This window comes from Vulpes vulpes, unplaced genomic scaffold (assembly GCF_048418805.1).
Source record: "Vulpes vulpes isolate BD-2025 unplaced genomic scaffold, VulVul3 Bu000000696, whole genome shotgun sequence".
Lineage (NCBI taxonomy): Eukaryota > Metazoa > Chordata > Mammalia > Carnivora > Canidae > Vulpes > Vulpes vulpes.
The window spans coordinates 243,673-269,750 of record NW_027325674.1 but is presented as its reverse complement, the minus strand read 5'-3'; the positions used below and the strand labels follow the sequence as shown (position 1 = coordinate 269,750).

General features: G+C 46.2%; 1 pseudogene; it reads right to left on the bottom strand.

Annotated features, from left to right (window-relative positions):
• Positions 1-750: 750 nt before the first annotated feature.
• LOC140596507 (transmembrane protein 19 pseudogene) overlaps positions 751-26,078 on the bottom strand; it is a 32,100-nt pseudogene continuing 6,772 nt past the window's right edge.

Below are 26,078 nucleotides of genomic sequence, written 5' to 3'. Positions count from 1 at the left end.
TTGTACCAAGTCAACAGCAAGGCAGGGTTATAGATTTTACTAAGCCTCGGCAAATACATAGGAGTGTTCCAGTTGCTCTGTCAAAGTGAATTACTTTTTGGAAGGCCATTCCGATGTGTTCCCCTCACCACTTCACACTCTGAAGCCAGGCATGAAGCCTAGAACACGGGTTTTACTGCAGAGTGCATAGAGCGCATTTCTGTACACCAGTTGCCATATTCGACATGACAGCTTGGGGACGGTTACAGTTAGTGCAGCCCACTGAGTGTATGACACTAGAATGGATAAGCCATAGTAGGTTTATAATGAAATACCATACAGCGGTGGAGAACTGCTACAAATAATATGCAGAAGTTTCAGACAAGGGTGAAGAACTATATAGAAATGGAGTCCTGTGGTATATGAAGTTCAAAACCGTTTGTGTTTTCACTTTTTTTTTCATTTTAGTTGAGTCTGTATTGTACAGGAGAGCATAACTTAAGCTCAGAATAGAAGTCATAGCATCTTCCAATGAATTCTAGGTAGCAAACGAAAAAACTAATTACAATAGTTTTCCAGTGACTAACTATTCAGGATGCCAAAGTAAAACAGATTCCTATACAAATTTCAAAGAAAGCTAGAAAATACATTAACAAATATTGAATTCAGAATAATTTCTGCTCAGAAATCAACTAAAATGTAAGGTGCACTTTTTTAGATAGAAGATAAATCTCTTTCACTTAAAAATAATTTTTTCGTGCATTCCAATGGTCATATGAAAAAGACATATACTTTATTTTCATTCTAACCCTGAGGAAGGAAAAACAAATGTGGAGTAGCATACTAAGAACTTAAACTCCACACTTTTCACAACTGGAAATAGCAAGTAATGGAAGAAGTCCAGGACTACATTTATTCAGGCTTCCACACACATCAGTTTAAATTCCCCAAAACTAAAATTTGGGCAACTGGTACTAGTGGCATTATATTTTTAGTCCCTACACTGGTTTAAACAAAACAAAATTTGTATTTACCACGTAGGAACTTTCAGCTCAGCAATATATAGGGACATTATAGTTTCATTGCTTAAGAAGCTCTATTCAGAAGAAAAATATGAATAAGGTCTATGCACACATCTCTTTCACTACAAAGAGGTCAGCTGTTACAGGGGAGTTAATGAGAGGAAAAATGTGGAATTTCATCACAATGGAATATGGGAAGAGCTGGTATTTCCTCTTTGCCATTACAATTATTCTTCTTAGGATGAAACTTGGAATTGCAAATTTAGCTGACTTTGCCACAGTTTTCAACCTTTGTAAAGGAAAAAAAAAGTTCACTCCATGGGCCAGAAACCCCAAGCAGCAGTTGGGAGTAAGAGGGCAATAACAATGCAGTGAACCTGTTTTCTTCAGTTGTTATCAAGAATGGGTTTCCCCGCTATGTACTTCACCTCATTCGCTGGGCTGTTGACCACCATGCCTGTGCTTTCGTCTAAACCAGTAAATTGCATTGTAGCTCCTAAATATGAGTCCACAACTGATCCTAGTAATCCAGCCAGACCCCCAAATGCAATAATTGGCCACTGGGGAGCAGAAATGCCTAAATCATTAATGAAGACCAACTGTGTGAGGAAGTAGGTGATGCACACAAAGGTACCGCCAAGTAGACTGGAGACAAGGCCCACCACTGTGACCCCTCCATTGGTCCCAACTGGAACTTTTTCCCAGGTTGTTATTAGCCTCGGCGGGCTTTTACTCAGAACCGGGCCCACTTCTGAAGCCCAGGTGTCTCCAGCAGAGCAGGCCAGTGCAGCCAAGAGAGACAGACACATCCAGGAAGCGGTGTACTGCTTGGAAAAATCTATTGGGATCTCCCCGGGGCCATTTTCTATCATGTACAGCAGGGCCAGCTCTGTGGGCACAGCCCCATTGCAGAACACCTGAACCCAATTCCTCTGCCCACCTTCTTTGTATTCTGAATCTAGAGGCTTCTTTATTTCTCCCTTCCATTTAGTGAGTTTTGAAGAAGAAAGGAAAAACATCAGCAAAGAGGTAAAAGAGCTGAAATTTGCAATGCTTAGGATAAATCCAACCACAAGCCCTCCCAAGGCCCCACTGTGGTCTAGACTTTTCTTTTTAAAGCCATTGGAGACGATCAAATCAGGAACGACGACAGAGAACAGCCAACGCCAAGGAGAAATAGGGTGTAAGTTGCCGTAGTAGGTGCTGGCGGTCAGAGACACCACCCAGAAGGCCAGGGAGATGCAGAGCGCGAGGCTCAGCAGCTCAGCAGCGCGACGTGGGCATCATCCTCAGGCACCGCGTGCACGCGCGGCCGGCGGCGTCCGACATGGGCTCGGGCCCAGGGGCCCACTCACCGGGCGGGGTCGCCGGCCTGGGGCTCGCAGGGGCGCCAAGGCCAGGCCCGCATCGCCCGCGCCGCTCCCCTCCCTGTGTTTTCACTTCTATCACTTGATAAATCTTGCCTTTGATAAGGATCAGGGGCAGCGCAAGGAATGTGTCTGGGCTTGTCAGTAATGACTTCATCTTCCTGGATCAGTTATATGCAGGGGATTCACTTTAACACTTCACCAATGCAGTAGAGTAAGGTTAGAGGAACACCACTGGAAAGTACATAGAAGTTCAGGCTCAGTCCAAGCTTTGCAAATTTGCCTCTCAAGGTTTTTGCCCAGTTCCCGGTAATTGGGTCTTTGCAATGGGGCCCTGGAGATCCGGACTTCCCCCAGGAACCTGCTGGTTACAACGGAAAACACCCTTGGCTGGGCTGACCTCAGGGAAGTGGGGTGGAATTCCTAAGGCTGCCAGAACCATTTTGCAGTTGACTTCTTCAAGTTGTTGAAACCTGTAGTGCTAAGGAAGACTTGGCCTGTCTTCCGGGAAGAGAGGTCTTGTCTACTAGTTTGCTGAAATCTAGTATTTTTCAGCAGTATTAGGAGCTTGAAAAATTGCTACTAGTTGAAAGGACAGACATCCTGTGTGACCACACAGCCAGTCATTGACGTGGTGGGACTTTCCTGGACTCTTGTCTGCTTTGGACACTGGTGATGCACCAAGGAGCAACAGTGAGGACTTGTGTTATACCCACCTCCTCAGGCCTTGTGAGCCTGCTTTCTATGGTCCAGAAGGCCCTGCAGGAGGGGACTCCAAGTTGTTGGAACTCCAAGGTCTATTGGAGCTTGGAGTATAGAGAATGCTACCTCCATGGCCCCCATCCCGGTATAGCCAGCAAGTTGCACTCCCCTCTGCTCCTAGTCTGTGCAACACTAGCTCCTATCCACCATGCTCTTCAATTCTGCTACCTTCACACCTCCATCCTCTAGCGCAGATTCAAAGATCAGTTTTATGTCTGGAACACCCTTCCTTACCTCCTCAGCCCCTTGTTTTGTGTGCTTTTGGGTCTTTGAGCTTCTGCTCCTTGCATGGATCACGGTAACAGTGTGAAGGCAGGTCTGTGTGGACCAAAGCCTGGTCACATACAAAGGAGCTCAAGAGGTTCTCCAACCAAGGCCCCCTCAACATATTAGGTTTGAATTTGAAAAAACTACTCCATATTCTTAGGGCAGAATATTCAGGGAGATACCATAATAGTGGTTAGGTCATTTGTCTAAGCTCATTAGCCATGTACACGAAGAATTAACCCCAATATTAGCTATGGGCTTTGTGGGAGAGGTTTGGTCCATGTAGGTCCATTGGTGGACAGATGTACCATCTGGTGGTATATATTCACAGCAAGGGAGGGACACTGCATGTGAGGGAGGCAGAGGGCATGTATGGAAGTCTATAGTTCTGCTCAAGTCCTGTGAACTAAAACTGCTTAAGGTTTAAAAAAAAAAAAAAAAGAAAAAAAAAGCAATGCCTAAACTACATTCACAGAATCAGGTGTCTAGAAGACTGATCAAACTTTGACAGGCCTCACAGCATTTTCTAGGTTAGTCACATTCAACCATCATTGGTCATTTCAGTAGAGGGTTCTCCGGAGACCATGTTGGAGAAGTGTCTTGAGCCAGGATTGCCTTGAAGTCTAGTAATAAAGATCGTCAACATCTCCAGTTTTGATCAAGGGTAGTGCCTATCCTCTCCACTATTCAGTCATTCAACCAGGTGAAGTCCAGAACTGAAGGCTCCTGCCCTATGTGCTGGGACAACTTCCTCCTCGATTAGACCCCAGTCCTGTGGCAGGTAGCCACCAAGCCATCCCCTAGTCTCTCCTATGTACTGGGTACATGAGTATGAGACTCTAAGGCATCCAGATATCTAAGGTGGGAGCCCTTTTGCTGACAAGAGTTGGCTCTTTCTAAAGCCACGTGGCAGTAGTTCTACAGAGACTTTTACCAAGACAGCATTAAGTTTGGTTATCTGATAGTCCCTTGCTAAAGTTAGAAACATGGAGAACGTTTTGTAGGGAGGATGACTGGAAATGTTAAGTTTCAGTAGCAAAGTTGGTACTCAGGAAAGCCCCCTGGGGAACATCTAGGTACCACTGAATGGCTGCTGGCAGTGCCCTTTGACATGTGGAGCTTCAGTCAGGATGCCAAGGTAATTCTTTCCTAGCACCAAAAAACCCTGGTTTCTACTCCAATCTTGGGTTTCACATTTTAAGTGCTTTGGGGCATCCAGATTTTAAGTAAAATGTAATAGCCAAGAAGCTAGCATATCTCAAAGATGGTCCTCCTTACAGGTCAGTATCAGGAGTACCATTTGCCAGGCTTGTTCATCTGATACAAGTCACCATGGGCTTAATTTCACACATGGGCCTAGCTTTCAACCCCCTAAGCTCCTTCCCAGGATTCCCCATCAGACATGGATTTTGGAGGATTTGTGGAAGGGGTGGGGGGCCTGCTAGGAGATGCCACTGTATTTAGAAACCATGGCGGCAGCACCATTGCCCAATTTATAACCCAACAGGAAGGGGACACCAGCTCTCCCTCAGCCCCTTCTAAACTTCCGAATAGCTCCTAAACACCAAGATACCAAGAAAACCATCAGTGCAAGGACAGCAGGAACCTGAAGCAGCATCAGTTTTAGGCTTTCTAAAAATAAGTGTGGGATGGGGAATTGTGGAGATCTAGCTGGTTTAAGGAAGATGGTGAATCACAGAATCCTCCATGTTTGGAGCACCTAGGAAATTCTAGTAGGGACCAGTAGTAGGCATTACAACACACTGAATGGCAGCTCAGAAGAGTGCTACTGGAGGAGAGCGGGGGGCGGAGGGCAGGGAGAGCAAGCACCTAGCTGCTAGTTGAAGCTATGACGTCCTGAGACCAAACCTAGAGCAGGATAGGGACCAGCTAAAGAACAGCTTGCAAAGGAGACCTGAACAAAATAGCTGGAGACTTGTCAGTCCCTGGGCCAGGTGTCAGCTGGGCCAGAAGCGCTTTAGACCTAGATCTGTCAGGGAGATTTGAAGAGGTTGAAGTCTGTTTGGGAACATTCAGACCCCAGACATTTAGGAAGGTCTTGCAAACGTGGTAAGGCACTAGTGTTAGTGGGGAAATGGTTTTCAGGATAGAGATCCTGGTTTTGTGATAAGCTCAAGGTCTAGAAGGAGTTGAAATCCCTCCAGAAGATGGTGGGGGTGAGGGGTTAGAGAGAATCCTAGAAAATAGATACATTTTTCCAGGGCAGATAACCCCCAGGGAGTGACAGATCCCTTACAGGCTTTCTACAACCGAGAAGCCCCCCCTTGAGGGACCAGGAGGACCACCAAGGTATTGGCAGAACAGATATGGCGTCCTGGCAGGACTCCCTGAACTCCCAGGTAGGCAACCAAGGGATAGTTATTCATCCAACCCAGAAAACTACCGTTTGGAGCACCAGGCACAAGATGGTTTCCAGGTTCACCATGACCTGTACAATCAGAAGCCCTGTCAGCAACATTGGACACGTTTCTCTAGGCACACTAGTATGTGAAGTCCCCAGCGAGCCGCTGGTTTCCTGACCTAGTTCTCTGGAGGCAGAGAAGAGAGAACCCAAGAAGATACTAATAAGGAAAGAAGATCCAAGATTTGTCTGGGTCCCTAAGGTAGAAACTACGGCTCCCCCAGAGCCCTGAAGACCCCAGCCTTGATAGAGACTATAGCACAGATTCACCTGGATTTCACCTCTGGAGAACAGGGAGGCCCCGGCATAGAGTGGTGTCCGGTCCTCCATTCACAGGAAACGGCACAGAATTTAGGGTAGGAGGCAGCCAGCCCTGTTCTTCGGCAGTTGTGCTCCAAACCCTTACTTCAGGCATGTTGCCTAGGAGGATAATCCCTCCATGCTTTTGATCCCCTGAAAGGGATTGCAGATAGGATCTGCTTCTCGATCCTGGAAGAGGGAAAGTTACAAATGGAATGTATTAGGAAGACGAGGGCTTGACCTTTGCAGACTGATCTACAAGGTTAGGGCAATAAGTTTAGACTTTTTGCTTCTCACCACCAGGATTTTTTTTTTTTCTTTGAGCTCAAGTGACTGATGGAGATACTGCTTTTGACTCATTCAGGTTGAGCAATTCCCCTAATACTTTTCATCCCTTCATTCCTTAAGACCTTAAAGCCACCTGTGGCTCGTAAAAGCCAAGAAGGCTACTTCACCAGCTGTGCTAAGAATGGAGGAATCCGTTAGAATAGGGAGTCGGCTTTGTAGGTTTTTCCTGTCCCCCCCCCCCATTTGTAGCTTTAATACAGTCCATGCTGCACAACTTCAGCGGCAGTACTTCCAGCCCATGTTAGTGGGACCACCTCCCCTCGGAGGTCCCTAGTGTTGGGGTCTACTCTTGGACTCCATTCTCAGTACAAGCAGATCTTGTGAAGCTATTTTTTCCCCCTGACTGCTTGGCCATAGGCAGTTTGGGTTTTGTAGTTTCAAGAAGCAGGTACTTAAAACTCATCCCAAGAATGGAACAGCAGTCCATCTGTACGTTCCTGATCAGCACTTGTGAGGTAACCTGGTTGATGAAAACCTTGCTGCTCACTCCCTCACCCCCTAGAAGAGCTCCTGGCCTAAAATCTTTTATTCTGATTTCCTCACCCCACCTTCCTGCCTAGAAGACCATCCCAATTTTGTACAGATCCTCGGAGCAGCTCTCTACTTGTGTGGAATAGCTGCCTATTCATGAATGGGTTAGTAAAGCCAGTTAGAGCAAACAAAAAGTGTGGTCTGTGTATACTGCAGAATATTTCTCAGTCACTAGAGACGACAAATACCATTTGCTTCGATGTGGTTGGAACTGGAGGGTATTATGCCGAGTGAAATAAGTCAATCGGAGAAGGACAGACATTACATGGTATCATTCATTTGGGGGAATAGTGAAAGGGAATAAAGGGGAAAGGAGGGGGAAAAAAAAAGGAAATATCAGAAAGGGAGACAACATGAGACTCCTAACTCTGGGAAACAAACTAGGGGTTGTAGAAAGGGAGGTGGGCAGGGAGTGGGGTGACTGGATGACGGGCACTGAGGGGGCAACTTGATGGGACGAGCACTGGGTGTTATGCTAGATGTTGGCAAGTTGAACTCCAATAGAAGACAAACAAAAACAAAAACCCACCAGAAGCTGGGTGAGTCACTCTCAACTAAAGCCCTCATTTGAGGAAGAGCCACAGCTGGGCTCCGGAAGTTAGCTATCAGGATAGAGGGTTGAACAAGATCCTTTCATTTTAAAGCCTGGTCCTGATAACCCTCCATCACAAAAGGTACGCTCCTAGTACTATACAGGAGGATACTATGCTCACAAAGAGCCTCATTTTCAGAGCTGTCCTGGGATGGCACTGGAGATCTCTTGGGCTCAAGTTCTTGAAAGGAACTTGCTGCCTTGAAAGGAAGCTTCAAGGGAAGGCATAGTCACCTCCAAAATCCAGTCACAGGGCTAGGCTTTGATGGATGCCAGGTCATCTGGGACCCAAGCTAAATGCCTGTAGGGATCTTCTATCCATTTAAGTAGATCTTAATTCAAAAGTATCCTCCAAAGCACAGCTGGTACAAATATGGCCACATGCAGTATTTGTCAGACTGTCCCCTAATTGACATTAGGCCTTAGGGCTATAGTAGAAAGGCCAGCTAGACGTCAGCGCTCTGGACCCTGATATTAGGGAAAATGCTCTGAATGTGGTTACTCCGTGAAAGCACCCAGGATTCAGAGCTGTTATTTTTAAGCAGGCAGTTGCCTACTGGGCACACACGCTGGTCACATTTAACTCCATGTTCAATTTAGTCAACACCTAGAGCTTCATACCAGTGTCCTGTCCTGTTGTGCATGTTATGGGAATACTACATTTTTCAGGTCAGGAATCTGGGAGAGCTCCCCACCGCTCCTCTTCACAAGTAGCAGAGGTAGGGGGCAAGTGTAGTGTCTTGATATAGATGACAGAACCTGTTTCCTTAGCTCGGGTCTTTAAGTCTGGTCAAGTTCATTAGGCATGGACCAAGACCGACCGCAGGATTTGGTAGTGTACAGCTGATAGCCACCCCAACTTCCACAGCTCACCAGGGGACTTTAGGATTGGCTAGGACGAACCCCGTAAGACCTGGAAGTTCAGTGGTCCTTACTTGGCTTTAAACTTCATTGCCAATCTCCAACCACACCTGTCAGGAAGAACATGGATGCTCTTATCTGGAGGCTTTTCAATAGGCCCTTGCCTTCTTAGGAAGGCTTAAATAGGCTTATTCATGAGAAGGAGGCAGAGACAAGCAGAGGGAGAAGCAGGCTCCTTGCAAGGAGCCTGATGCAGGGCTCAATCCCTGGATCTGGGACACAGGATCACACCCAGAGCTGAAGGCAGATGCCCAACTACTGAGCCACCCAGTCACCCCCTAACGGAGCCCTCTGTCTCGCTGAAAGTAGACTAGAAGTTGCTAACCTTTTCTGCAATCAGCTGTTCATTTTATTGCTGCAGTATAGTCCGAGCCCAGGGTCCAACACTGGGTATTTGGGCCAACCTTTGCTAGTTTTTACCACTTGAATTCAGTAAAGACTTTCCCTTTACAAAGCGAATTCTTATTAGATACTAGGCTACACTCAAGCCCAGAACTGTAGAGCCAGAGGAACAGTTCTTGGGAGTCCCTGAAGGTCTTCAAACAGCAGTTAAAGAAAACTCAAGACCAGACAAACCACGGGTAAGGAAAGCAGAAACAAGGGAGCCTGAAACTTCAGGCAAACCCAATCCGTGGAGATCTGAGAACATCTAAGGGGGTACCCTGAGTGCAAACTTGAGTGCAAACTTGCTCAGTCCAGTATTCTGCTCCTGTTTGGAGGCCTTCTAAACTTTGCCAGGAGTATAGTCTAGCTGTGACTCATTCATCTGGAGCCCGACCAGATGGATTCATCTTAGAAGCAACCACTATTCTGAAACTGAACATAGTTCAGGGCAGATCCCCATGTCAGAGGCCCTCAACAAAACCCTGTGCTTAGGAGATCTGGTTTTGTACTCCAGGATCTGGAAAAGCACTCAGTTGAGTTTCAGAGTATTCTTATGGACCTAATACTCAAGTATTTTGAGAAGCTCCCCACACCCCCGCTTGGGAGGAGACGGCACAAGCTGCTCTACATCTGAGCCTGTACAAGCGTACCTTGGGTCCTTACACGCTTAAGAAAAAGTTTGTGGCAACCCTGCACGGAGTGCATTTCCACGTGCCATTTCCACGGGAAGCACGGAGACTGCTCAAGCCATTCCAGTTTTCAACTCCGTGATATTATACAGGATTCCAAAAAGTGTATGTTTGTCCAGCCAGGTAGCCTCTCCTGTATGAATGCAAAAAAAAAAAAAAAAAAAAAAGAAAGAAAAAGAAAAAAAAGCTTAATTCTTTGCAAAAACATAAAACAAAAGAAAACAAAACAAAAAACCCACAAACCAGTCTCTCACAAATATTTTTATTATTGAATTTATTGCTTCTTTGAAAACCTAGAGGGGGAAAAAAAAAAAAAACCCTTACCTTCCAGGCACGCTTCCTGCTTTTGCTATTAGTCAAGTATAGATGCTGCAGTGTTATTAATTTTAACAATATTTCAGCCTGGCTTAATTTGGCTGCCTTTTTGGTTCAAGGTGAGACCCCGGAGGGGGCGGGGGTTGGGAATCATCAAGCCAGTCCCAAAGCCTGTTTCTGGAGGCCGGCATTTGATCTGTTACAAGCCTCTCCTACCCTCCTGTGGCTTTGCTTTATACTCTCTCAGAACAATGCCTTCTCTGTGGCCCACTTTTGCTGCCCATTCTCAGGTCTGGGTCATTTGGCGCCTCCGATGGGTCAGGGTGTTGGGGTCCTGAGAGTCCCTGGTGACTCGCAAAAGTAAGACCTCATCCGAGCCTTTCCTCAGAACGAGAGTCCCAAATGGCCTAAGTTTTGTCAGCACACAGGAAGCTTCTGTTCTTTTAGGATTTGTGCCCAGATCAGGTCTACCATCTTGAATACTGTGCCTTCAGGGAGATTCTTAACCTCCAGGCAGGTTACCCCCAAGGAGGGTGTAATTGAGCCTTGTTCCATGAGGCGGACAGTGTGGAGCCACAACAAAGCGGCTCTCCTCCAGGCCGCTGCCCCTCGGTGCCTTAGGCCTGCTCCTCAGACCTCTCTACTGTGGTGTGGCTAACTGGTGACTGGAAGCAATTCGGCTCCGCTTCTCACTTGTTCTTAGATCTTAGTGCCCCTGACTGCTGCAAGGCCATATTATCAGTGTTTACTTTTTTGGGGTAGTATAGAAGCTTTTTGCCACCCCCAAGCTCGAGGGAGCAACAGGTGCTAATGAGCAGTGCCCCCACCTCACCCCCTGCCCTCCAACAACACACACCCACACAGAGTCATATACACAAGACATTTAAAGGATTCTGAAACAAAACCAGAGGAGCAGTGTGAGTTCGAGGAGCCCTAACAGAGTATATACAATTTTCATGAAAACCTGCCAGAGGCTAAGAAGCAGCAGAGCATTGTGAACCAACACTAGACTGTCGTAGCCAGCTTTCAAAGGAATTGCAATGCTTCACCCTGGATCTGTTCCTCGGCAGCAGGTTCGAGAACCCAAAATGTGGCCTCCTCTAGCATGTAATCAGTATTTCTGCTGCATCTGAATACAAAGTGGTTGGCTTTGTCTCAGACCGAACTTAATGTAGCCTCACATGATTCTCCCCCACCTGGCTCCGGGAAGACTGCTCCTGGCTTAATAGAAAATGAAGATAAAATAATGCTCCAGATGTCTCCAAATAAAAATGTTCCATTTAAAAAAAACAAAACAAAACGGGAGTCTATCTGTGCCATTTCCACTCCCTCCTATACCATTCGTCTCTGCAGCACATTTTGATAGTTCATGAGATTTCATAATTATGATCTGTGATCAGTGACCTTTGAGATTATAATTATGGTTTCAGGTCACCATGAACCACAACATAGGATCGGAAACGGACAGGAGTGTTCTGACTGGTCCACCCACCTGGTACTCTTGTCTCGTCTGTTCAAGCCTCCCTGAGACAAGAGTAAGCCAGTTAATATACAGTGATCTCCGTGTGAGAGATGGAACTCTTCCTTTGCATTCACAACTTGTATAACTATCACAAGGCCCAGATTTGGGCCTATCAGCATTCAGTGTACCTTCTCTGCTAAGCTTGTTTTTTGACTTGAAGCGTTCAAGTGGAAGGAAAAGTTCTTGAAGTTGGTACTTCACCAGGGACCACAGGAAGGTTAAAGCCAGCAGCCTTAATGCAGACATGGATATAAAGTTCGAGTGATGGAGCTAGAGGGTCAAGTCTGGCTCAAAATTCCCTCAAACTAAAGCTTAATCCAGAGCAAGGCCAACTCTCCAATTTTGTGTGAGTGGAGGGACCCGGGGATGCTCAAGTTTGAGGCCGGCAGAGGTCCGTTCTTGAGGTTCAAGAAGTGGTCTCCATAATAGAAGCACAAGTGGATACAGCAAGTTCTCTAGAAGATCTAGCTAAGATAGTGAAGATTTCCACTATAGTGAGAACAGCTTTGTATCGTAGGACGCCATCTAGGGACTTCTAGTAGACTGGGGCAGGAGTTCTGAGAAACAAGCTGCCACTCTTGTCAGGGGCAAATGCAGCTGGTGACTAAATTGAAGCCTGTGTTCCTTGGCCATTCCAAAAATCCTAGGGCCCTTAGGAATTATGCTAAATTGACCCTGCCTGTGCTCCAAAAATGGAGCAACAAAGCCTGGATAGCCGATAACATGGCTTAGAGTATTTCAAGCTTACTGCTGAGACCTGCTACTCAAAAGATCCTTTTCTAGTTAACTGCTCATTGACAATGCATCTGGTCACCCAAGAGCTGAGGGGGGCCTACAGAGCGATTGAGGTGTTCACGCTAACCACCTCTATTCTGCAGCCCACAGTTGGAGTATTTCTGACTTAAGTCCTCTTAGGAGACAGTTTGTAAGGATATAGCTTCTGTAGACAGGGAGCCTGCAGGTGGATCTGGGCAGAGGAAGTTCAAAACCTGGGAAAGGATTCACTGTTCCAGAGGCCATTAACATTCATGATTCCTGGAAAGAGGTCAAAATGTCAACAGGAACAAGAGTTCAGAAGTGGATCCAACCCCCATGGATGATTGAGGGGCTCAGGACATCCGTGGAGGAAGCCCCCTCAGATGTGGTAGAGACAGAATTAGAAGTGGAGCCTGAACGTGGGACCACACAGCCATGATCTCATGCTAGAGCTAGTGGGAGAATAGATGCGGCTCGGGGAGGAGTAAAGAACATGGTTTTTGAGATGGAATCTACTCCTGGCGAGGATGCTGTGAAGCCTGTTGAAATGGCAGTTTGAACTCTTCCATAAGCCTACTTGATAAGGTAATAGCAGGGTTCAAGAGGACCGACTCCAGTTTTGGAAGCTCCGTGGGTAAAATGCTGTGGAACAGCAGCACATAGCCACAGAGCAATCGTGTGGGAGGAGAGTCCGTTCATGCGGCTAAGTTCATTGTCGTCCCAAGAACTCAATCAGTCGGCAGCTGTCAGCACTGGGGCAGACACTGCACCAGCAGAAAGACCAGCTGAAGGTTCAGGGGACAGCATTTTGGGGAGATTTAGTTCAGGCATTTTAGGACTATTGTACACTTAGTAGGCTATGGTGTAGTATAAACGTAGCTCTTACGTGCTCCAGGCAACCAAGAAGTTCATTTAGCCGCTTTATGGTGGTGTGCAAGAAACCGTGGTATCTGAGGCCTGCCTGTCTGAACAGACTTTTCATCTAGGATAAGTCGTACCTCACCGGAGACTAAGGGGGCTGTACGGCAGGCACCTAGAGCCTCTCAAGGCCCACCAGAGGCCACCTGCCCTTTATAGGGTGGCATCTAGAGCCCCAGCACAGATCTCAGGGGACAGCGTGCAAGTTGCCAGAGAAGCTCACCTCCCAGCTGCACATGACTTCAGAGAGCAGCCTCAACACCTATACTTTACATGCACTTAATTGTTGTATGAGTGGAGGGTGTAGTATGGCTGAGAAGATCCTTAGGATTGGATCTTAAGGATCCATCTAAGATGGATATATAGCGAATAGAACCAAGCACCTTCTACTCCACATTTCCGAAGGCAAGGTTAAGGCCAAACCACAAAGGCACTTAGGGGCTTAGCTTTGTAGTAGGATCCTCCCTAGAGGAACACCATGAAGACTAAGTGGTCACCCACCCACCCACCTCCTACTGTTTGGGAAGGATTACTTCAGCATGAAGCTAAGGACCACTTTTCTGCACAATGATGGATGGGGGAAATGGCAGCTTGGACACACTATAGGAGGACACCGGGCTGGGAGCAAGGCAAGAGAATCCATAGTGGCTTCCTCTAAGCTCATGAGCAGGACTGCGGCGTTCTGTGCACCATAAGGGGGACCTAAAGACCCCTTATGGTAGGACGGCTAAGCCAGACTATGCTCCATGCAATTTCACTCCCTGAGCTGCAGGCTTACAAAGGCTTCTGCATCCTCTGCATTTCCCCCTTTCCCACAAGGAACGCCAACATCACCTGCATTTAGAACGAGCCTCATCTGCTGGCCGCCTGTGGCGGTGTTGGCTGCTGCCTCACACAATCCAGCTAGCACGCCACTTCCAGCCGGAGGCCCACGCCAGTACCCACAGAAGTGTTGCAGCTAGCGCCCGGACACTTTGGGCACACTCCATGTTGAAGTGGGGTCTGTGAAGACCTCAAGAGCTAGCTAGTCCCTAACTCCTTGTTTTACAGGGGAGGGCAGCAGCACCAAAGCAGACAAGAAAGCTCAGCTTCACAGGCATAGGAAGGAGTCAGGCTACAACTAGATTCAGGTAGTTCCCAGCATCATGAAGCAAGATCTAATGAGTTGATTAGAACCGGGCCCAAATGCCTTTTCAAACAGGGACTTGTGCTTTGAGAAAGCCCCAGCTGATAAGACTTTCCCTCCCTCCCGAGGTGAGGATTAGGGGTTCTGTAGGAGAGAGTAAGTGTACAAACAGATCCTAGTTCCTCTCTTTTCTAGTGATCAGGTCACTTCATCCTTGGGGAATGAAACCTGACTAGAGAAGCAGAACTAGCAAGGAATGTTGAACCCTTGCCAGGTTAGAGGGGCTGGGGGAGAGCTTTGGTTTATTTAGTTCTAATGAACTAGTAGCCAGATAACCCTTCAGGGAGAGGAGCGGAGGTCCCTATCCCTCACGAGTTAGAGATGGCCTTAAGGTTTTCTGGAGGACAGCTACACCCCCCCCCATCACTGCAGGACTAATCCCTCTGACAGCGTTGACAAGATTTGAGGAAGAAAGCCTATTTTAGTCACAGCCCAGAAAAGGAACCAGCTTCCTGAACCTCAAAGATCTTTGCCCGTCTCCATTCTGCTGAGCACCTCCTTAATCTGGTGCCGTGCGGAGCCAGCCCGCAAAAGGGTTGAGGGGTCCCTATCATCACAAATTCAGATCTAAGAAGCCACCTAGACCTCCAGGACCACAGAAGTAAATGAAGAAGCATCTAGAAGACCATGTCTAGTGCCCAGGGCAGCCAGTCCTGGTGCTGGGGAGGGAAGATGCCTGCTGCTCGTGGGTTGGGAGCTCAGGTTCACCTGCTCCACCATCACTAGCGCTTTGTTCTGACCTAGTTAATAATTCCGCTCATGAACGACAGGCACGGAGAGCTGCAGACTGCTGTACCGCAGACTCCAGGCTTCCCAACTTCTGAGTCAGAGGCTTTGTGAGGCCCTGCCTATGGTTCCCCCACCAACATCGGCTTCCGCGTACCAGGGGGCTGCTCTTGAAAGGCTGCTTTAGCATTCCCTCCCAGGCTGGGCCCTTAGGGACCCAGCAGGCTCCTTCCCACCCTGTTCTGCTGGATGAAAGAGAACTTCGCCTTAGCCCAGGAGCCAAGGAATTGCTCCTACGATCCTCTTTAGAAAAGGAAAGAAAGGTCTTAGAGCAAAGGAGGCCTCAGACATGCCGGTGGAGGTGCGTTCGAACAGGCTTATTGCGGGCTGGAACCTCCTTAGGCTTCAGCAGAGTGAAAGAGAGCAAGAGAAAACAGGAGCTTTCTCAGGAGGAAGGAACCCAGAGGAAGAGCCAACCTTGCCAGCTTGAAAACAAAGGCCCAGCAACCCCCACCCCCCTCCCTCGTATCAGAGAGCTCCGGCAGCCCCGCTGGGACCACCAGGATCTGACCGCCCAGGGCTGGACCAACAGCTCACACCAGCCAAGATACCCACGGGAGGGAGGAGGCCGCAACCTGCCTCTTTATAGGCCTGCCTTCTCCCCACCCCCTCTATTAGCTGGAAGGACAGCCACCTGCGCCAGCAGCCTCTCACCTGCCCTGCCCCCGCCAACCTCCTGTTGGGTTTTGGGGGCTACTGAGGGGCAGCTGGGGTCTTCAGGGTCAGAGACGTGAACACTGTTAAAGCAGTCGGAGAGACTTGGCAACAGTTCTCTGCAGCTCAGCAGCTTACTGTGAACGAGGAAACCACTTTTGGGAGGTCCTCCCTGGCCCTGGGGACAGCCACGGTGGGGCAGGGGTGGGGTGGATTTTCCTTGGAGAGCTGAGGGTTCAGGTAGGGCAACCAACGCATCCCTGTCTGCCTGTGACTGTCCCACTTTTACCACTGGAAGTTCTGTGTGTCCTGGGACATCTCCTAACCTGGGCAAATTGGGGGTTGGTCATCCTTTTTTTTTTTTTAATATGTATATTTATATTTTTTATTGAAGCTCAATTTGCCAACATACAGTCTAATGCCCAGTGCTCATCTTGTCAAGTGGTCATCCCTGCAGAGGAAGGTACAGTGACTTTCCAGGGTCTGGACTCCCGTGGCTGGTAGGGCTTGGGCTGGGAGCTGTAAGGGAGGGAACACTTTGCTTTATTTAAATGCCCTTGAGTGTTTCTAAACCACTTAGATTTACAAATCACCCTAGACATATTCCAACTCTGCCTATTTAAAGACCCGAAGCATTTCCTATTACTCTTAATTCACATTGTTTTAATTTGGGGGTAGAAAGGCTAAGAGTTTTGTGAGATTTGTTAAATGTGTACCTCTGTGTCTTAATTATGAACAAGCTCACCAGCTAGGCCCGCGGAAACTTTTTTTAGAAGTCTGATTACCTCCTATTTAAGGAGTTAAATGTCAGGTTTTTACTGTTAGGACCCCTTAAAAGATGGCAGGTAGTTCCAAAGGTGAAAACTGTAATCATACATTGTTTGTAGGGTTAAGAATTTGGAATCCAATCACTCTATGGTGGTGGTAGGTTTATCTCATTGTATTTATCCTCAGGACTGGCCAACGCAATGAGTTCAGTGGATTACACGGTTTGGGGTTCGGTTGCCAGTTTTGATGGGAGATCGAAGCTTCTTGAAATTATTTCATTTGTGATGCCTTAATTGATACATGTGCTGATGATTTTCGCTAACACGTTTTAAAGTTAATATGTAGACATGTGGTAAATTGTCTATATGTAGTTTAAATAAAAATATTTCAGTATAAATAGCATAAGGTGTTTGTATACCTCTAGTCTACACCCTTGGGGCCTCTAGGTAACTGCAGTCACTTTAACGAGATTCTACTCTCTAGAGAGGACCACCAAGCTCTTTAAATGCCTTCATCTGTTTCTAAGGGACGTTAGAAGTGACTTCAGCACCGTGAGCAATGGCTAAGCCACGTGGCCGGCTTGAAATACTATGTGGATGCCACTGCTGTTGGAGGAACAGGGTCTGAGGACCTCAGGACCGAGTGGCCCATCAGCCCAGCATCTTCCCTGCCCGCTGTGTGGAGAGCAGATTGCGGGGCTAGGTTCTCCTTCCTCAGCCTCTCTGCTTTTAAGGAGGTCTCAAATCCCCTGAAGAGATGAAAGGCTTGGCTCATCCTGCCTTCAAGATACTGCATTTACTCAGTGAAAATTACACGCCGTTTCTGCAATGCTCGGGGACAAAGTGTAGGGAACTCTCTGAACTTGCAAAAATAGAGTATAGGGCTGCTTGGTGCTGATTGCTAATGCACGCGTGTGTGCTTTGTCAGAATGGGCTCTGAGCCTCATCTTTGCGACACTATTGGGTGCGGGTTGTGGGGGATGGGACGTACCTCCCACCTGTCGCTATTGCCTGATTATTCATTCAGAAACAACAATAAGTAGCTGGCCATCGTGGACTAATCGGATTGCTTAGAGTCATTTCGCAGCAGCATTTTCAAAGTCCTGTTCCCCTTCCCCACACACGTGGACGCTCTACACATTTGCAAAAGAGATGCTTTCTGCAGATGGTTCCTTGTGCCTAGGGCTCAGGGCGATTTAATTCCAGCATTTGCAGAATGAACGAATGGTGCTGCGCCCGGTGGGTGGTGTCTGGTTAGGGCAGCTCCCTGTCTGTAAACTCCTATCCCACACATTGGTTGAGCACCTCTTGAGTGCTGGCAGAGGATAGTCCCACTGTGAATAGAAGTGGGTCTGATCAACGCCAATCTCCGTGCTCATGGAACTGCCAGTTCAGTGGTAGGAGGTAGACAATAAGCGATGATTTATTTTCTTGCTTGTCTGATGGAGACGGTGCTGCAGAGCAGGTCAGCGGGGATGTGGGGGGGGGTGCATGGTGCAATTTAAAATCGGGTCAAATGTAGAATTATGCGATGGTGGAAGGAGGGGTGTCTCGGCCCTGCATCTATTTAGGGGATAATCATTTAACGGAGGAGGAACTATTGGTGCAAAGGTCCTGGGCTTGGACCCTGCCTGGTTCAAGAAAGAGCCCTGCAGCCAGTTTCTGTACAGAGCTCAAGGGAAGCAATTAGGAGGCGTGGCAAGAGAGGTTATTGCCAGGGGGCCTGGGCCCTTGCAAGCCTTTGTCAGGACTTTGGGTTTTCCTTAACGGTGATGGAGAGCCCTAGAAGTGTTTGAGCAACACTTACATTCTTAGACGACAAAAGGCATTTTGAGCATGTTTGAGGTCCCCCAATCAGCAGAATCAGCTAAACCTGGGAGGTTCATAGAAGGGCATATGCACAGACCTCATCCCTGATCTCCGGAATCTGGGACAACCTGCTTTCACTGAGCCCCTCCAAGGGAGAGACAAAATACAGCATGCCCAGGTAAATTTGAATATGTTTGACAAACAATGAATAATTTTTTATGTAACTATGTCCTCTGCAATGTTGCACACTTATACGAAGAAAGTACTTAATTATCTGAAATTCAAATTTACCTGAGTGGCCTCTATTTTTATTTGCTAAACCTGGCAACCCTCCCTCAGATGATTCTGATGCATGCTGATGTCTGAAAAGCGCTGTTCTATTAGCTGTAGCTGACCCACCCAGGTGCCCTCCGCCTGGGAGGCAGGGTGTCTCCCACCCAGTGAGTGCTGATGGCTGAGGGCCCTCGGCTGCCACCTTCTTTGGGGTATCGCCCCATGGTTGACCAGATCTACGCTTGGTCCCTAGCACATGACCGAGACCGCTCTTGTGTCGAGGGCTGATGGCTCTGTTCATGGCTTATTCTTCAGTCCTCCCTGCTGTGGGTCAAGCTAAGGCCAGACTTCACTGAGACCCCATCCTGGCTCTGCTCTGTCTCCTTGTTATTCTGTGTCCCCTACTTCCCTACGGATTTCTTTTCCCCCCTGAGAGAACTCCTTCAGTATTTTGTGAACATCCAAATCTCTTTTGTAGGCTCTACTTATGGGGGCCATGTCTGAGCTCAAGGGTCACTCTGTCTGCTACTTTGAGGATAGCCTCTTGAAGCAAGCGTGAAGCAGGGAGACGTTAACATATTATTGCACAATCCAGTGGTCTAGAAGGGTGCTGGCAGCAGAGGAGTCAGTTTGGGTTAAGTTTGCAGGTACAGTCAACTGGACCTGCTGGTGAGTTGGAGGGAGGATGAGAGAAAGAAGCCAAGGTTGACTCCAGGGATTTTTTCCACTTACCACTTCCCCAAGGTGGGTAAGATCAGGAGTGGGGATTTCTGGGAAGAAAGATCCTGATTTTAGCTTTTTTTTTTTTTTTTCTTTTATATGGCAAGTTTCAAATACCTTCAGCTCAGGCGAGCAGGTGTATTGAGTCAGATGGGATCACCGGGTTGAGGCCAGGAGAATTTGAGCATTTTCAGTGGGCAAACAGCCATGAATGCCAGCCATATTGTGGGTCAAGGTCACCCATGGCGAAGGGAGGAGGTGTGGTTAGGGAAGTCCAAATCGAGAAGGTGATAACAGATGAAAGGACACGGAGGAGGAGCTGAGAAGGAGGCAGGAGGACAAACCAGGGAAGTGCGCGCTCGTGCTGGATGGCAGGTGAAGCAGCTTTGTCTGGCGGAGAGAAGAGTCTGGGTAGGTGGCTTCTTACTGTGTGGAGACCACACGTGCTGAAGTCGGCTCGCTCCACCATGTGCACTAGGATGCACTGCCCACCTGCAGGCTTGCACCACCCTCACTCTCACACACTACTCATGTACTCACATGCTCTCACATCCACATACCACACTACACACGCCGTTTACACACTCATGCCCCCATGCCACTTACTCATGCTCTCACATATGGTATATCCTTACACTCACATGCTCTCACACACCATAATTACACATTCTCGCCACTTACTCATGCTTTCACTCACCCACATACCACACTACACACTCACACCCTCACATGCCACACACTCATGTTCTCACCACAGTTACCCGTGCTTTCACATTTGGCCACATTACACACACTGCTTACATGCTCACACATTATACTATACACATTGTCTCACACGCACACTCACACATTTCTCACACTCTCAATGCTGATGCCCATGCCATGCCCAAGAGCACCTCCTCAGGTGGCAGTGGCAGAAGAGGAGCAGTAACAGGACATCTGGGGGAGAGAGGAGAAAAGAGGTGGGGGGCTGGAAGGGGAGAGAGATTTGGAGACGCTCTGCTGCTGCCTTGAAGGCCAAGGAAGGAGCCACAAGCTGAGAAATGCCAATGGCTTCCCAAATCTGAAAGAGACAAGGACATGGACTTGACCCTAAAGCCTCCCAAGGGAGGACAGCAGGTGGATCAGTCCGAGAAGAAATTTGCTGTCAGAAGTGCAGATTAGAGTGTTGGGGCCAGGAGCCAAGGAAGGCAGGTGCCTTGGAAAGCTGATAAAGGCAAGGGAGCCCCCAGAAGGAAGGCAGCCTGGCCACACCACAATTCCTGCCCCCAGAGGGTGCTAATGGGATTTCTGCCCTCCCCCCCCCCCAGAACTGTAGGAGCATAATTTTGTTTTGTCTTAAGGAACTAAATTTGGAGTTGTTACAATAACAAAAGGAAGCTGATCCAGGAGGAACAAGATGCATCTCAGAATGTCTTTTCCATCTGAGGGGACAATGGAACAGGAACCCAGAGTCGGGGCGTGAGGCCCATCTCCTGCTCTGCTCCACTGGCTCTGTTCAGAGGTGAGGGCCTCTCCACCGTCTCTAACTGGAGGTACTGCTCCTCCGTGTGTGGACGGGTTGGCAATCTGCCTGAGCCAGGAGCTGTCCTGGACTTTCCCTCCGGAGAGGGCATGAGCGTGGTTTGCTTTGTTGTCTTACAAGGTTGGGCCCCAGCTTCTAAGTGGATGCCCTTTGGTGGCTGTTTGATGATTCCCTGTGCTCATAACATAAATTATTTCTGCTTCAGGTATTGCAAAGTTGCACTGCTTCACCTCTGAGGAATTCAGCCTTGGAAAAATAGCCAGAATGCTAATTATCGCCAATTTCTGAGGAGGATTGTCTGTAAAATAACCCAAGAAGACTTTGCCTTCATTAACACATTGTTTCCTCAAGTTTCCAGAGCTCCACAGCATGCAGAGGAATGTGTTTAGGGGCAGACCCGTTTCCTCACTGGTACATGTCTACAGTGATAAAGGGCCTGACTTGGAGCCCACGAGGATTCAGGACACCATGGATATCCTGCAGATGGCAAGGAAGTCAAGATGGGACCCAAGAGGATCTAGGCTGGAATTCTGCATCCATAAGACCCACCAGTTTGGGGCCTGTGTGTGTTTCCCTTGTCTCTAAGTCAGACTTTTCTCCTCTACAAGGGAGGGATACTGAGTCTCCAAGCACCTCTGCACACTTGTGCAAGGGCAGCACTGCGCCCAGTGGTGTCTGGTAAGGGCAGCTCCCTGTCTGTGTGTGGGAGCTTGCGACGCGGTATTCGGGTGGTAGGTAATTAGTGGCTGAGAGCAAAGCTGCTTTCCCTTTTCACCGACCTTGCTCTTATTCTGGTGTGTGATGCGTTTGCATCGATTGCTGCTCAGCTGGTTGGAGCCGCTACGTTCAGAATCAAGTCACTAGAGAGGTGATGCAGCTTCCCAAGTCGTGTGGTAGGGAAGCAGTCTTAGGGATTTGGGGTGTGTGTGTGTGTGTGTGTATGTGTGTGTGTGTGTTTCCAACAAAGATCAGCTACTTCCAGAATGCCTAAAGTTGTGCTGAGATGTACACGGAGGGAAGTGAAGGGTGTGGAAACACAGAAAAAAAGGAGCAGGTTGTGATTCCAAGCTGTTTTGTTCCCCTTGTGTGCTTGGGTTGATCTGATCTGATTTGCTTTGGCCCTGAAAGGTGCTGTTAACATGCATGCCTAATGTCATCAAGCAAAGATGTTGGTGGAGAAAAGGGACATGTTACAAGCATACTGTGGGGCCTGACATGCGTAGATTTTCACTTTTCGGAGCTATATGACCAATATTTAAGGTGCTTGCAATTTTCTGCACCGACTTCGATGAAAATAGGGAGCTGGTCACACTACCCAGGAGTTGTCTCATTGTGCATCTTTCCATCAGCTCGGCTGCGTCCGGTGGTAGACCAGTTCCTCTCTTGGCAGTTAGTAATTCACCTCCAGGATTAAAAGGCATTCTGGCTGCACCGCTTCTAAAATCCCACGGAGGAGTGTTTGATAAGACTTAGGTTGAATTACAAGGATGAACCTGGGCATGACATGGGGAGCTCGGTCCCTGAGAAGTATGACATGTAGGGGCGGGCATCCTCCAGTGTGGACTGGATGCTTTAAACTGCCCTAAATTCTCTTTGCCACATGCAGAATCCATTTTCAATGTTTTGGGGAAAATGTTAAGTGGCGTCCTCACTGCCCTGTGGGTCACAGGATCTCAGGACTTGGATGAAGATGCTTGCGTTTGGAGTTAGATGGTGAGATTTGGGAGGCCTGTAATTACACAGCTAGCAAGTCTCAGTGTTGCAGGAAGGCTAGCAAGCTCCATACGGCTTGAGTTAACTGAACAGTGCGATTGATTAGCTCTACCTATATTGTGTTAGTTTCAGCTTGTTCACATCTAGAAAACTTTACAAGAGCACTTTGAACACACTGTTGTACTTGCTGCCTTGTTTTAATATAAAATTTCTTTCAAAAAGAAGCAATAAATGGGGTAGACGTTCATTTTTCTTTATTCCTTTTGAGTCTACTGTTGAGTTTTAAACACGATACTTAAAGGACTAGTAGACACTGTTCTGTGCTTATGTGTGTATGCAGAGAGCAGCTGATGAGCATGAGCAGCACTATACGTGTTGTATATGTGAGTTTTATGTCATGTTGTGGATTGAAAATGATAGTACCTGATTGAATGGCAATTGTAGTAAGTACATGAGGTTGTTGCCCTAATAAAATTGTCATAGTCTTGCAGAAAGGAGTTATTTAATTTGGTGAATGTTTGTGTAGTTGTACAACCTAATCATTATAGATGTCACTAATGTTTTCATTGTTTGTAATAAAAGTCATGCACTGTCAAATTATAATATTTCCGGGATCCCTGGGTGGCGCAGTGGTTTGGCGCTTGCCTTTGGCCCAGGGCACGATCCTGGAGGCCCGGGATCGAATCCCACGTCGGGCTCCCAGTGCATGGAGCCTGCTTCTCCCTCTGCCTGTGTCTCTGCCTCTCTCTCTCTCTCTCTCTCTCTGTGACTATCATAAATAAATAAAAATTAAAAAAAAAATAATACCCTATTAAAAAAAAAAATATTTCCATCAACTTCACATCCTCCACAGTAGAATACAAGCCAAGTCTTTCTCCCAGTGAAATGGTTCATCAGGGAGAAAATGAAATTCAAATGAAATTAGTTGGAAAATGCAATTTATAGTTTTGTTAAATAATTTCTAAGGATAATGTCACTTTCATAATGACCTTTAAAATTAAAAATGAAGTTACCATATTCTCAAATATAACATTACTTTTGACATATAATTATAAAGGTGGTGCTCTCCTGAACATAAGCTTTGTCAAAAGTGTTATGTGAATGTAGGTGAAAAGTTAATTTGAGTGGGAACAGTTCATGATACTTGTTGCTGGCTTCAAGTTTATCTGATTATATGCCAGAGCAACAGCTTTTTGTATTAATGTAAAATATTAAATGTGTCATAGATAAATAGTTTCTATCCCATTGTCTGCCAATCTAGCCTACTGATTAATAAGCTGCCTGGTTGGGTTTAATGAATCTAATTATGTTCAAAAACAGTACCTCAATTGAACACCAATAAAAAATAAATTTATTATTAAAAAAAACAGTACCTCTTAACACAGGAAAGTCACAGAAGTATTTTATCCTACTGTGCTTTTAGTCCATTAAAAATGTGAAGACTCGTAACAAAAATGTGTAGTTATGACACTTCCAGTTGTTTATCTTTTGATCACTGAGCTGTTAAGTATGATCTCAAGCTCCATATCTCGGATAACTGTTTTGTAGGAAATGTCTTAGCTATATTAGGATATTGAAGTTATATTCTGTATCAATTAGTTTTTGATAAATTACAAACAGTGCTTCCTAGAAGCTTTTCATCTTAGAGACATATTCACATGTATCCCTTGGTGAGGTTCCTGAAAGTGATCTGTAAAATGAATTACATCTATTGAAACTTATTATTCCATTAATTGTCATTTCCTGTCACAAATATATTTCTAGAGAAAAAAGTTGGGTTCTGACCCACAATGAATATATATATATATTCAAAGCCAGAGTGCTGGCTTTGGGTGGATCCCAGCTCTGTCTCTTCTTTAGCTGTGACGTTGGCCATTTATGTGTTACTTAGACCTTAGTTTTTTGTTGGTTGGTTTTCAGCAGTAAAATGGGTACAAAAGGATAGAATATCTGAGGAGATTTATTTCAGGATTAATTGAAAGTGTAAGTGGCTTGTAAATTATAAACATTTGCGTAGACACAAGAGATCTGTATCTGCATGTTAAGATGGGTACTTATTTATTTATTTATTTATTTTTATAAATTTATTTTTATTGGTGTTCAATTTGCCAACATTTAGAATAACACCTGGTGCTCATCCCATCAAGTGTCCCCCTCAGTGTCCGTCACCCGGTCACCCCCCCCAGAGTCCCCACCTCCCCTTCCACCACCCCTAGTTCGTTTCTCACAGTTAGGAGTCTCTCATGTTCTGCCTTCCTTTCTGATATTTCCCACTCATTTTTTCTCCTTTCCCCTTTATTCCCTTTCACTATTTTTTATATTCCCCAAATGAATGAGACCATATAATGTTTGTCCTTCTCTGATTGACTTATTTCCCTCAGCATAATATCCTCCAGTTCCACATCGAAGCAAATGGTGGGTATTTGTTATTTCTAATGGCTGAGTAATATTCCATTGTATACATAAACCACACCTTCTTTATCCATTCTTCATCTTTCGATGGACACCGAGGCTCCTTCCACAGTTTGGCTATTGTGGACACTGCTGCTATAAACATCAGGGTGCAGGTGTCCCGGCGTTTCATTGCAAGATGGATACTTATGCTTCATTTGTGTATTATTAAATATGTTATATAGGCCTCTCTCTAACAAAGGCTATTAAATGTATATATTCTCTCCCTACTCCTATTGTAATGTTACTTTATTGTGCAGATTTTCATATGAGGTATATTAAGTTCTCTAATCTACAACATACCAGTCCTTTACATATTAAAATATATATTAGTTAAGCTAAAAGAGAAGTAAATTATATCTCCCAGCACCATTATTTTTAAAAAAGATGCCAATCAAAGAGTCAGAAATTATAAAATTTTGATATTCTCTATTAGTGTTGTGTACTATTCATCTGGTTAATATCAAGTTTTCTACAAGATTCATACAAAAAATATTATAGATAGTTGAAGAAACACGGCCTCCCTTTCTGTGAGGTCACATATTAAATCTGTCCTCTGTTTGGAACCACAGGGCATGAATCCCAGCATAATAGCAATGTAACAAAAAGGAAAGAAACCTTAAAAGGTTGAATTTATTCTTTAAAGAGAAGACCCACTCCCCCCATTAAAAATCAACTTTTTGAAGTGAAAGTGTGTGTACTGGTACCTTTTTTGACAATAAATAGTAATTTTCACTTGTTTTCTTACTCTGGGTACCTTTAGTAAAGAGCTTAGCTCCTGTGGGTTTGATTATGCCCAGCTCCTTCAAAGAAAAAACATGATCTTTAGCAGCATAATTTTTATAATAATGTTTAGATATACCTTAAAATTTGTTAATGGAATGTGACCTGTGTAACAAGAGACTAATTTATCTTAAGTCAAAAAAAAACATTTTGACAATAAATACGGTTATTTATATTCAAATTTATGTGTTGTTGTGGGAACTCTAATTGTAAGTTACCAGAGTAAAATACGTGTTATAATAAGACCTTCCTGTTTTTTGGCTCAACGTAAGCAGTGATCCAAGTATGTTTGGTTAAATATAAGTGTCAAAATTTC